Below are 13988 nucleotides of genomic sequence, written 5' to 3' on the forward strand. Positions count from 1 at the left end.
TTTCAATCGTGCTGGACCATAGCATCCAAATAGATGTCCAATGGATTTTTGAGTGCCAACCGCACTTCACCGTAGGTGCGATTGCATCCAAACGAAGCCATAGGTCTCATTTGAATTGGCGATTGGCTCTGGTAAGGTGCAATGGAGTTACTCGCGCCGCAGTTTAACTTGCTTGGTAAAATGGTGAAGCAATTTCTATTGCACCACACCTCCTGTTAAAGCCTCAAATGTCATTGGGCTCTTAGAGGTCCGGTTAAGTCTACGGCACTAAATGGAAGATTAAAAGTCTTAATTGCCTTCATACATTTTTGTTAATTGCCCTCGTACATTTCGTTAATTACAAAAATACTTCAAGTGAATACTAAAAATTTATAATAAGTGAATACTAAAAAGTATATAATATGTATTTTTGAATTTGTGCAGAAATATAATAATAATTAATGTAAACACTTCATTTCGTTCAAAAATTTTTCTAACATAAAAAAAGGGACATTCAATCGTAGGTTGGCTTTTATTGTGAAACTTTGGGTCCAACAAGAATTTTTTTAATTTTAATTTTAATTTAATTTGATTTAATTTTAATTTTATTGTTTAAAAAAAAGTAAAAAGTTCAAAAAAAAAAAAAGGAAATAAGAAAACGGGGAATTGGGGATTTGATCTTAGAGTTGATTGAATATTTGGGCTTAATTAATGCAATAATTACAAAATCAAATAAAATCATACAATTAATTACAAATTAAAATCAATTCACATCCCAAATTATGTCAATTTATTTTTTAAAATTAAAGGGATTCAATTCTTATAAATGAACAGAAACCACACACGACAGGGAGAGAGAAAAATATATACCAAAACTCTTGAAAAAAGAGGAGAGGAAAATCATTTAGAAAAAAGATATGATTTTTGCTAGTAGGTTTTTTTTTTTTTTTTAGAAATTTTTTGCAGAATTTGGAATTGTGAAGATTTATTCTAGTAAGTCGCATAGCTCAGTCACATAGCCTTCAAATTTTTTTAGTTTTAATTTTATTTATTTAATTATTTAATTAAATTATTTATTTGATTATCTATTATTTTTTAAATATATTTTTATAAAAATATATTTAAATAAAAACCTTACCAACAGATTTGAAGGTAATATTTTTTTTTTAAAAAATAAGATTTTATCAACATATTGAAAAATCTTATAACTTTTTTTTATTTAAAAAAATAAAAATAAAAAGTCTTATCAACATATTAAAGGGCGCATATTTTATTTCCAAATAGGATTTTACTAACATATTGAAAAACTTTATAATTTTTTTAAAAAATAAAGTTTTTAAAAAATAAAATACTATTTCCTATCTTTTTACATAAAATCTTACCAACATATTGGAATATAATTTTTAACAAAAAGTCTTACCAATAAATTAGAGGATATTTCTGACTATAAACTCGGTTTATAGGTATTTATTTTTGGAAGCAAAATTAAGTGAATTTGATGACAGGGCCTCTTCAAAACGTGATAAATAATTTCATTGAATGCTCATGAAGTGAGAAAATATTCTTAAATTATTACCAGCATATTGGAGTAATTTAAGAAAAATTTTTAATATTAAATTATTTCATAAATTTTAAATATGTTTTAAGGTTTAGATAACTTAAAATCAGACTGATCCCATCTTTTAGATGTGTATTATGAGGGTACTATAACGTTTCTCACATATAACTGTATTTTCGGACCTAAATTTTGGTCTCATGGACTAGAATCTACTATTTAAAGATACCTAAGTTAATCTTGAGACTTCTCCTTAAATGTGATAGATTTTGTCAGGTGCCTAATCACACATTAACAAAAAAGATTAGTGGTGACTCTTTTAGTCTATGTCTAGTGGTAGGTCTACGAATTTATACGTTATGACAGTTTGACAATTCACTGGAGACATCAACAGTTAAGCTAGTAAATGATTTTTTGTTATCGAAGCCTAACTTAATTTAAGATTTTTTCCCTTGTTTGTATTTTATTTATTTATTTATTTTATATTTGTCATTCATTTGCACATGCATAACTTGAGCTCTACATCCAAGTTTCGTCCCTTAAAAGAGAGTAAAGTACCTACGTTTTCGTGAGATTTCATGTCTCCGTATGGGCTAGCGAAACACTTTCGCTTAGTTTGAACCCTTTCCATTTATAGCTTATAGTGGGTGAAGATTGAGGTACTTTACTAGTCTATAATGGACGATGATGTAAGAAAAAATTTGGGAACCTTTAGAGTGTTAGACCTTTGAACCCAGCACATAAATAAACCTTTAGGATTTGAAGTTAGAGCCATGCCCTTCCCTTTGCTAGAAAAACCCAAATTGGACATATGATGGGGCATTTATTATTTTGCTTGAAAATTTATAAATTGTTTCTTTTCTATTGAATGTGCATGCTAACCATTTATATTGTTTCTTGTATATATCATGTTACTAACCCTTTTCTTTTACTGTATATGCATGCATTCACATCATTAAATCCTTTTTATTGCATTTATGTATACATGCATTCATTCATGCATTATTTCATTTAACTTTTTCATATATTAAAAGATGGGAATACTTAGTTGTAAATTAAAGAGTAGTTTATCTCTTTTTGTTTTTTACATAATTGTGAATATGAATTTTTATTTTTACTATGTATTGCATGCATACATCCATGTAAATATCATTGTATGTACATTATTCCATTTATTTTGGGCAATCTTAGCCTTTTTTGTTTTGTATATAGTTGTGAATATGAATTCTTACTATGTATTATATACATGTATTTGCATATACATACATCCATATACACTCTTTATATGTGCATTATTTCATTTGTTTGGAAAAATATTTGCCTTTTCAATTTGTACATAGTTTTGGATATGAATTTTTATTTTCATTTATGTGTTGTCTACTTATTTTGCATATAGATCCATGTAAACATCTTTGTATGCATGTTATTTCATTTACTTGAGAAAATCTTTGCCATTTCAATTTTTTACATAGTTTTGAATATGAATTCTTGTTGTTACTATATATTGCATACATGTATTTATATATACATTTTTGTATGTTTGGGGCAATCTTTTGTACATAAATATGAATTTTTGTTTTCCATTATGATTTGCATACATGTATTTGTATATATATTTTTCATCCATTTGAATTTTTTGACAATAAAAACCTACATGATTTCTTTCCATGATTGAAAAATGTTCTTTGTAAAAAAAAAAAAAAATTGTGGAAACAATCTTAAGAAAATTGGTGATTACTACCAAGAATGAACTTATATAGTTGTTTGACTTACCATTTCATACTCCAATTTAGTTGAACATCACCTCACTTAAAGCTTGACTTTTCAAGTTCAATGATCCTAATTTTCACTTGACAAAAAAGGATTTCCAAGTCAATAATCTTTATTAAGGCTATCAGCAATGAAGTTTGAAAATTTTTGTTTGAAAAGTTCATTGTAAGCCAATACATAAGGCTCTTTCTTAAAGATTCTAGATTTTGGCAATATGATAAGTGTCAAGACTATTCCAAACACATCATTACCCATGTTTCTTCACAAAGCCTAACCCTCTTCAATTTCTTCCTTAAGGTAGAATTATTGAAAAGATCACATCCTTTCAATATCTTTGTTTGACATCTTGATTTATACAACATTCCTTTTCTCTTTCTTTCATTGTCCTAAAATTTTTCTTTTCCACGCCTTGGGGCAAATTATCTAATTTTTTCAATAACTTTCTTTTAGACGATATTGATTTCATCTTTTGGTGTGGGTTGTGAAAATGAAGATTGTTACATCGGGATGTAGTAAGATGATTATTCGAGCTTAAGTTGAAAAAAAAAGAGAACAAAAAAAATGAAAAAGAATTGATTTTAACATCATGCAATGAGATATTCAAAGGATTCCAAAATCGAAGAAAAATGTACTCTTGAGAATTATTTTTAATAGGGGTATTCATATTTGATATGATGAATGACCATCTTTCATATTCCTTTCATAAAAAGAAAATAGCCATTTGCTACCCCTTTTTAGTCTATTGAATTCTTTTTCAAGAAATCCTAACTACGGATCAACCTCTACATAAGGAGGCATGTATAAAAGGGGATCTATTTGAGAAAGCATTAGATCCAAAGTTAAGGATAGTGAAAGAATGCCTACAGTCAAAAAGCAAGTTTAAAATTTTGGGCAATTTGTCAAGATGTGGAAACATGAAGAAAAAAGAAAAAAAATGAAAGAAAAATGATGAAAATGTATGTTTTGAGAAATGAAAATGACAAATGTCATTGAGAAGAAAAATGATTCTTGGTTTGATTACACTTAAATATATTTTAGGGCCTATGTATCATTTATTTTAGAACCTTAAACGTTAACCAATATTACATCTTTTAAAAAGTTTCTTTTGATCAAGTGTGAATATCTAAATTGAAGAGCTTTTCTTTAGGAAATCACCATTACATTTGGATTTTGGATGATTTTTGAGTTTTCAAAAACATGATGCAATAGTAAAAAGAAAAAAGAAAAAAAAAAAGAAAGAAGAAGATTGAATGAAGCTTTATGGTGAAAACCCGAAAAAAAAATCTGGAGCAAGTTTGAAAGCAACTTAAGCTAGTTCATTAGAGAAAATGATTTTAAATGACCAATGAACAATGATGACCTTTGAGAAATTCAAAAGGATAAACCCTAATATGAAGATTTGTTTTGAAATTTGAGCCTTTATTTCTTTCTTAGAAATTTTAAGCTTATTATAATCAATCTTGACATTTGTTAAAATGTCCTATCTCAAGAATCTAAGGGAGTGCCAAAATGAATTGTGCTTTAAAAATGATTCATTTTTCAAATTTAAACTTTTATTCGTGAGCTTAGATGAAAAAATATTGATTTTCTTTTTTTATTCAATGACAACAGCATTTTTAATAGATTAAATCTTGATATGCCAAACCATTTCATCTTTTTGGAAAGACCAAGATCCTCCTAATTCATTTTGGGTAGTAATCACTAGCTTTCAAAAGATTTAAATGTCACATGTTGATACATTTTGATCATGGGAAAAGTGGTGTGTGAGATAATTTTTGAGGCAGTTGGCTGCCATTCTTTTACGAGTTTATGAAGATTTTCAAATTTGAAATGTTGTAAATGAATTTTGATGGCTAGTAGAAAAATTATTTTCAAATCAATATGAAAAGAGTGACTCTTTTAGGGTAACAAAAATGCTTTGTTTTGATAATTGTTGTGATAATTGCATCTGTAGAATTATTTAGATATGTATTTGCATCATTTGGGGAATATCTAAGTTGCATAGTCGATTAGACCATACATCTGCATTATTTGGTGAATATTTAAACCATTGTTTTGAATATTGCATTTTTATCATTATTTGTTTGTACTATGCATCTGTGTTGTTTAGTGACTAAATCATTGCATTTACATCATGGTTAGGGCATGCATTCGCATCATGTAGTGAACATTTAAATCATAGTATAACATTTGTATTAATGTTTCAGACATACATTTGTATTATATAGTGAGAATCTGGATTGTTGTATTTGCATCATTTTGAAAGCATTTGCATAACATTCATTGTACACAAGAATTTGACTTTGACTGGATAAAACTTTTAACTTTTAAATCATCAAATGAGGAAAATATTTCACGATGAGATTTTTTAGAAAAGGATAACTTTCCAAACTTTTAAAGTCATAAAGCATTTGTTTAAAATAGCCCTTTTTTTTTCAAATAAGAATCTTTAAAATTTTGAATGCGAATCTCTAAAATTTTTTGAATATTTGAAATTTAATGTGAATCTTTAAATTTTTTGAATGAAAATCTTTAACTTTTATGTATGAATTTCTAAAATTTTCAAATGAGAATTTTTGAAGTCTAGATGTAAGCCTTGAAACCTTTGATGTGGATTCATAAAATTTTCAAATAAGAAACTATGAATTTTGGATGTGAATCACTAATAGAAAAATCTTATGAATGTGAATCTTCAAATAAAAAAGTTTTGGCAAATGATGAAGTTCAAATTCTTACGAAACTTTGAGTTTTTGAGAATCTAAAAAGCTTGAGAATTTTTCATCCTCAATAACTTGAAATTCTGGTGAAACTAAATTTCTTGTGAATCTAAAGTTCTTGTGAATATGAAGTTTTTATGAATTTTCCATTCTTGTGAATATGAAAACTTTTGCAAAGCTAGAATCTTTATAGATTTTGAAATCATTACAATTTTTTTTTTCAAATCTTGAAGTTCTAGAATCTTTTAATTATTGTTATAGAACTTTGTGAATCTTTGAAGTTTTGTGATGAACCTTTAAATTTTAAATTGTAAATCTTTGCATTTCAAGTTAAAAGTTTTTAGTTTTTTTGGACTTGAACAAAATGGACGAGGGGAACATTTTTCAAAATTTCAAATTATGAAAGCCTCTATTTTAGAGGATCTTTTTCTTGAAGACATCGAAAGATGATCTGTAAGATCTTCGGGCATAATTTTTGAAAATTTATGGATTGTTTGATCTTATATCTCAATTTAGGTTTAGACTTAATTATTTTCAACATCGGCTTAGTCCATGTCATTTATATTTTTGACTTGCGGTTTAGTTACAATCGCTTATTTTTGACCTCGACTCAGTTCAGATCATTTATTTTTCTTACTTGTGGCTCAGTCCTAGTAACTTATTTTCAACCTCAGATCAATCTAGGTCATTTATTTTTTTGATTTTGGTATTCAGTTTCAGTCACTTATTTTAAAGTTACTTAGCCTCTGAATAAAAGAGTCCATATCTTATTTTAAAGTTGTTCTGCCTCTCTGTAGAGAAGCCTATTTCTTATTTTAAAGTCATTTTGCTTCATTTAGAAGAACACATTCCTATTTTACATTTGTTTACCCTTTGTATAGAGAAACCCATTTCTTATTTTAAAGTTATTTTACCTTTGGTTAGAGGAATCCATTTCTTATTTTAAAGTTATTTAGCCTTTGAATAGAGGAGCCCATTTTTTATTTTAAAGTTGTTTATCCTCTGTTTAGAGGAACCTATTACTTGATTCATTTAAAAAAAATTGCATGCCTCTATTTAGCGGATCCTTAAGTTGAACCAGATCCAATAGTTGTCTATATCTTTGTGCAATTCCTGTTTCACAAAAACTGTATAAAGAGGCGTAGCTATAGATACTCCATTCTATTCGAGAGTTTCTCCAACATAAAAAAAATGAACATTCAATCATAGGTTAGACCCGATTGTGAAACTTGAGGCCCAACAGGAATTTTTTAATTTTAATTTGATTTAATTTTAATTTTAATTTTTTTTAAAAATTAAAAAGTAAAAAAAAAGGGAAAGGAAATTAAAAAATAGGGAATTGGGGATTTGATCTCAGAGTTGATTATGGATGAATCTTTGGGCTTAATTCATGCAATCATTGTAAAATCAAATAAAATCATACAATTAATCACAAGATTAAAATCAAATCACATCCCATATTATGTCAATTTATTTTTCAGAATTAAAGGGATTCAATCCTTATAAATTGACAGAAACCACACACAGATAATGAGAGAGAAAAAGATATAAGAAAACTCTTAAGAAAAGAGCAAAGGAAAATCATTTAGAGAAAAGATACAATTTTTGGTAGGTCTTTTTTTTTTTTTGAAATTCTTTGTAGTATTTTAAATTATGACGATTTATTCTAGTAAGTTGCACAGCCCAGCTGCTTAGCCTTCAAGTTTTTTTTTTAAATTTTAATTTAATTAATTAATTAATTAATTATTTGGTTATTTATTATTCTTTAAATATATTTTTATAAAAACATATTTAAATAAAAACCTTACCATCAGATTAGAAGGTAATTATTTTTTTAAAAAATAAGATTTTACTAACATATTAGAAAACGTTATAACCTTTTTTTTATTTTAAAAAAATAAAAATAAAAAGCCTTACTAACAGATTGGAGGGCCAATAATTTATTTTCAAAAGAGGGTTTTACCAATATATTGGAAAGCCTTATAATTTCCTAAAAAAATCAAGTTTTAAAAAAATATTTCCTATCTTTTTACATAAAATCCTATCAATAGATTGTAGGATAATTTTCAACAGAAAATCTTACCAACAGATTGGATGATATTTTTGATTATAAACTTGATTTATAGGTATTTATTTTTGTAAGCAAAATTAAGTGAATTCGATGACAGAGTCTCTTCAAAGTATGGCAAATAGTCTCTTTGAATACTCATGAGGTGAGAAAATATTCTTAAATTATTACTAACATATTGGAGTAATTTAAGAAAAATTTTCAATATTAAATTATTTGGTAAATTTTAAATATATTTTAAGGCTTGGATAACTTGAAATTAGACTGATATCATCTTTTGGATAGGTGCTATGAGAGTGCTATATCATTTTTTATGCATAATCGTACTCTCAGATCTAAATTTTGATTTTATAGACTAGAATATATTATTTAAAGATATCAAAGTTAATCTTAGGACTCCTCTTTAAATGAGACAGTTTATGTCAAGTGACCAATCTCACCTTAATAGAAAAGATTGGTGGTGACTCCTTTAGTTTATGTCTTAACAAAAAAGATTGGTAGTGACTCCTTTAGTTTATATCTAGCGGTAGGTCTATAGATCTATAAATTATGACAATTAGTTCACATATAATATAATTTTTAGTTGGTAAAATAATAATATATTTTTACATATATTAAATAGGATTTTTTATTTTTAATATCCATAAATATATTACTATTATTAACTTTTTAAAAAATTTATTATTTTGATAAAAATTGTAGACACCCATTTGTGTTTGGGCCCATTGAGGTCCGAGCCTGATTAGGCCCATTGAGGTCTAGGCCCAATTAGGCCCACCAATTATAGACGTCTATTTATGTTTAGGCTTGTTAAGGTTCGGGCCTAATTAGGCCTATTGAAGTTCAAGCCCAATTGAGCCCATCAATGTTCGAGCCTAGTTAGGTCCATTTGGGTCCAGGCCCAATTGTTAACTTGTTTATTATTATTATTATTATTATTATTATTATTATTATTATTTATTCTCTTTTTTTGTTCTTTTTCCTTTCTTGCTACTTTCCTTTACTGTTTCAATTCATATGTGCATAATGGAATCAGGATCAAAATCCCTAGGTCAAACATAAGATCAAATCATTGGAATTTTGGATCGAAAATTACGTTGGACAGAATGCAATCCTAGGATTCAAGCCTGGGATTGATTTTGTCTTTTTCTTGAATTGATCTTAGGCTACCTATAAATTGAACCAATTCTACATATAAGGACACAAAAAAAAAAAAAACACAGCAACACAGAGAAATACTATTGGGAAAATTTTGGGAGATTTTGGGCAAAAAGTATTTTGAAAAGGTTAAGTTTGAAATTTTGGAATTGATTCGTGGTTCTGGGAATGAATTTAGGATTCTGAAGGTGAATTTAGAATTGTAGGAGGTTCGGGGAAGGCTTAGAATCATCTGGGAGTTTTTTTGGATTTTTTTGAATTTTTTAGATTTTTCTAGGTTTGATTGAATTTTTCGATGAAGTATGAATTTTTAGATGAAGTTTCCAGTGACTAGCTGAAATTTTCAACCACATTTAGGCCAACCTCTTAGAAACCGATGGTTTTTCAATTTTTGTTTGAATTTTTTGGTAACTTTTTCAAAAATTGATGGATTTTTCTGTATCGGTTAAAGTTTTCAGTGGAAATTTTTAGAGAAAAAATAGAGGATTTTGGTCTGGAGAGAGAGGCTCTGAGATTTCTGAGAAAAAATGCAGAAGGGTGCCTTTTATACTACTCTAGAATGACATAGTTTTGGGTAAGTTAGGATTAGCACGCAAACCCGATGACCCGTGTGTTAACCCGCACTTCGACCCGACCCGATCATAAGTTTTCCTTTTATTTTATTTTATTTTATTTTTAACCCATTTTTTGTTATTTTTTTAAAAGTAAGATATATTTCTGCCTCTAGTATTCTTAAAAAAAAAAAAGAAAAAATATCTTTTTTTTTAAAAGAGAGAAAAACATAAAAAAAACTTTGTAAATAATGTTGTCAAAATAATAATATATAAAAAATATAAGAGAAAAAATTTGAGGTTTTACTGTTTTCTTTATGTAATAAAATGTTAAATTATTTGGTAAGTCATAAAAATGATCAAGGCTTGGATAGTTTGAAATTAAATTAGTACCATCTTTGTGATGGGCATGTGGGGGTGCTACTGTCACGCCCTGGGTGGGCGCGCCAAGCACATCAGGTGCACCAGTAGGCGAGCTAGAGGTTGAGGCCCACAGACCAGGCATGCTGGCGGGTATCTGTGCGCAAAGCCTAGCAAACGATTTCAGAATGCCCGCCCAGCTTGCAAGCTAGCCCGTTAGACCAAGGCTTGGCATACAAGCTGCCCGCACTACATCCAGAAGGGCCCAAGGTGCTGGACACGCAAGGGAAGCTTCTGGAAGCAGGCAAGATCAGCAGGAGCATCCTGGTAGATTTGGTTGATCCTAAAAATCAGGAGTTAGCATCCTGATTGATTGTAATCTGTATAATCCCATGATTTTAGCCTTTATTCTAGGCATATTGCCATTAAGTATAGCTGGAGCCTCAACTATAAATAGAGGGTTGCTCCACCCTCATTTGTACACCATCAAACACTTCTGTTTCAGTGAATATACAACATATTCTAGCGTTCTACCTTGTTCATCCTGTTTCTCTTTAACTTGCGTAATCAACCCTTCCCATTGTTCTAGTGCCCGTACGTTGTGTTTTAGGCTGACTTAGGCATAAAGGAGGAGATTCCAAGCCTAGGGCCGCACGGATTCTGAGTCTAAAGTCGTAGCCCGTGACACTACAACCTTCCCCATTCGTAACTGACTTTCAAACTTAATCTCTGTTTTGTAGATTAGTTTTAATTAGGTGGCCAATTACTCATAATAAAAAATGATTGGTGGTGACTCTTTTTCATTCCAAGTCTAACGGTAGGTCCACGGATCCATACATTATGATAGTTTAACGATTCCGTTGGGAATATTAGAGAGTCAAGCCAGTAAAAGATTTCTTATTATCCAAGCCTTGTTTAACAAATTTGAAATTATCCCTTTTCGTTGCTTATATTTGCTTTATTATTTATTACATAATTGTTTATTTGTCTGCTTTATTGTTCATTACTTATATTTGCTTACTATATCTATCATTCATTTACATGTGCATAACATAAGCCTTCCACCCGAGCTCTACCTTTAGGAAAGAGTGAAGTACCTATGTCCTGTTATAACATATAGATCTATGGACCTATCGTTAGATTTGAAATGAAAGAGAGTCACCACAAATATTTTTTGGTTAGGTGTGATTAGCCACCTGATTGAAGCTGGTCTGTAAAACAGAGGTTAGATTTGAAAGTCGATTACACCTGGAGAAGGTTGTAGCACCCCTACAGCGCCTATCCAAGGATGGTATCGATTTTGATTTCAAATTATCCAAGCCTTGATCATTTTTATGATATACCAAATAGTAAATTTTATATTTTTTAAAATTTTTTTTAAATTTTTTTTGGGAAAAAATCTCTTTTTTCTTAAGAAAAAACAGAATAATTTTTTTACTTTCTTTTTCTCTTCTTTTTTTTTTAAATCAAGAAATAAAATATGGGTAAAAATAAATAAATAAATAAAAATAAAAAAAATAAAATAAAAAGAAAATAAAAAATGAAAACCTATGGTCGAGTCAGGTCGAGACAATGGTCAGCGCGCGGAATTTTGGGTCGACATGCGGATCCTGGCTAGGCGAAATGGCATCGTTTTGGAGTGGTATAAAAGGTGCCTTTCAGCATTTTTCCTCAAAAACCTCAGAGCCCCTCTCTCTCTAACCCTAAAATCATATGACCTCTCTTTAGAAACCTATCGAAAAGTTCAACCGAAAACTAGAAATCCCATCGATTTTTGGAAATTTCACCAAAAAATTCAACCAAAAACTAGAGAACCCACCAGTTTCTGGAAACCTGTCAAATTCTAGAAATTTCACTGAAAACTTTGAACTTTCATTGAAAAATTCTACCAAAAAATTGAATGTTTTTCAGGAAACCCAGAAAAACCCAGAAAAACCTAAAAAAATCCAAAAAAAAAATAATAAAAATCTATAAAAATTCCTAGATGATCTTAGCCCTTCCTAAACCTCTTACAACCTTAAATCCACCTCCAAGAACCTGAAATCACACCTAGAACTATGAATTGATCCGGAAAATCCCTATCATCGAATCCCAGAAACCTTTACTATTAAAATTTTCTCAGAGCTTCCTTAATAATTTCCCTTGTGTTTTCTCTTTCTTTGTGTGTTCTTGTTTGTTAGAAAAAGTCCAATTTATAAGCATCCTTGGGAGTAATTTTAGGAAATGAACAGAATCAATCCTAGGCTTGAATCCTGGGATTGCATTCTATCCAATCATGATTTTTGGTCCAAAATTTCGGCAATCTTCGTTGATACGATTTGGTATTGAAAGTTTGACTCAGTTGAATTTTGGTTCTAATTTTATCACGTGTGAATCAGAACATAAAAGAAAAGAAGGAAACAAAAAGAAAGGAAAAAGAAACGAAAATAATATAATAATAATAATAAATATAATATGATATAGTATAATATAATAGAACAGAAAAAGAAAATAAAAAAGAAATAATAATAATAATAAATAAATAAATAAATAAATAAATAAATAAATAAATCTAATTGGACCTAAACGGGCCAAAATGGGTCTGATCAAAAAGTGGCCTAATTGGGCCTGGATCAAGACGGGCCCAGTTAGGCTTAGGCCAGAATGGGCCCAGACCAAAATGGGCCTAGACAAAAATGAGTGTCTACAGCTACCTTTCTTTGCACATCTTTGCTAGACAAGGATGTTGCAAAGACCTAGACACCCACTCTAATCACAAGTTTGAAAAATAACCTAGACTGAGCTAAGGTTGGACGGGGGAGAGTAAACCACGAGCCAAAACCAAACGGCTAGGATCATGTTGAGGTCGAAAGCAGATGATCGGGATAGAATCAAAAATCATAAGGAATGATCTGGATTGAGCCTAGATCGAGTAACCGGGATAAAATCACAAGTCAAATAAAATGACCAAGATTGAGTCAAGGTCAAGAACAGATGATCGGGATGAAACCACGCATCATAAAGAATGATCTAGACTAAGCCAAGATGGAACAACTGGGACAAAACCACAAGTTAAAACAAAGTGACCAAGATCGAGTTCAGGTCAAGAATAGATGATCAAAACAGAACCACGAATCATAAGGAATGATCTGGATTGAGCTAAGATCGAGTGATCGAGACGAAACCATAAGTCAAAATAAAATAACCAGGATCGAGTCAAAGTTGAGAATAGATGATTGAGATGGAATTACAAATCATAAGTAATGATCTGGACTAAGCCAAGATCGAGCAACTAAGATAAAATTACAAGTAAAAAAAAAGTGACTAAGACCGAGTCAAGGTTGAGAATAAATGATCGAGATGAAAGCATGAATCATTAGAGATGATCTGAATTGAGCTAAGATCAAGCGACTGGGACAAAATCACAAGTCAAAATAAGGTGACTAAGATTGAGTCAAGATCGAAAGTAGATGATCGAGGTAATGCAAATGTATGGCCTATCTAAGATGCAAATGAATCATTAATTATGATACTAAGGCTTTTGCATTCTTGTTTCAGTACACCTTTAATAGAGAAACCCTCGGATATCACCTTACATGTTCACCTTCACTGTGCACTCTAGCAGAGAAATTTCCCTTCACATTTGATAAAGAAAGTATTTTTCATCAACCTGAATGTGCATTTTTGTCAAAGAAACCATGCAAAGGAATCACTTTTCATCAACCTGAAGGTGTGTTTTTTTGTCATAAGAACCTTTTCGTCTGCCTGACTATTGAAGAAAGCCATGGAAGTTAAATTCCTTCCCTTTTTTTTTTTTTTTGGTTTATCTTTTACCTTTATCCCCTTCACAC

The sequence above is a fragment of the Durio zibethinus genome, chromosome 14, assembly GCF_047325235.1.
Source record: "Durio zibethinus cultivar Kanyao isolate XHJ-2024 chromosome 14, ASM4732523v1, whole genome shotgun sequence".
NCBI lineage: Eukaryota > Viridiplantae > Streptophyta > Magnoliopsida > Malvales > Malvaceae > Durio > Durio zibethinus.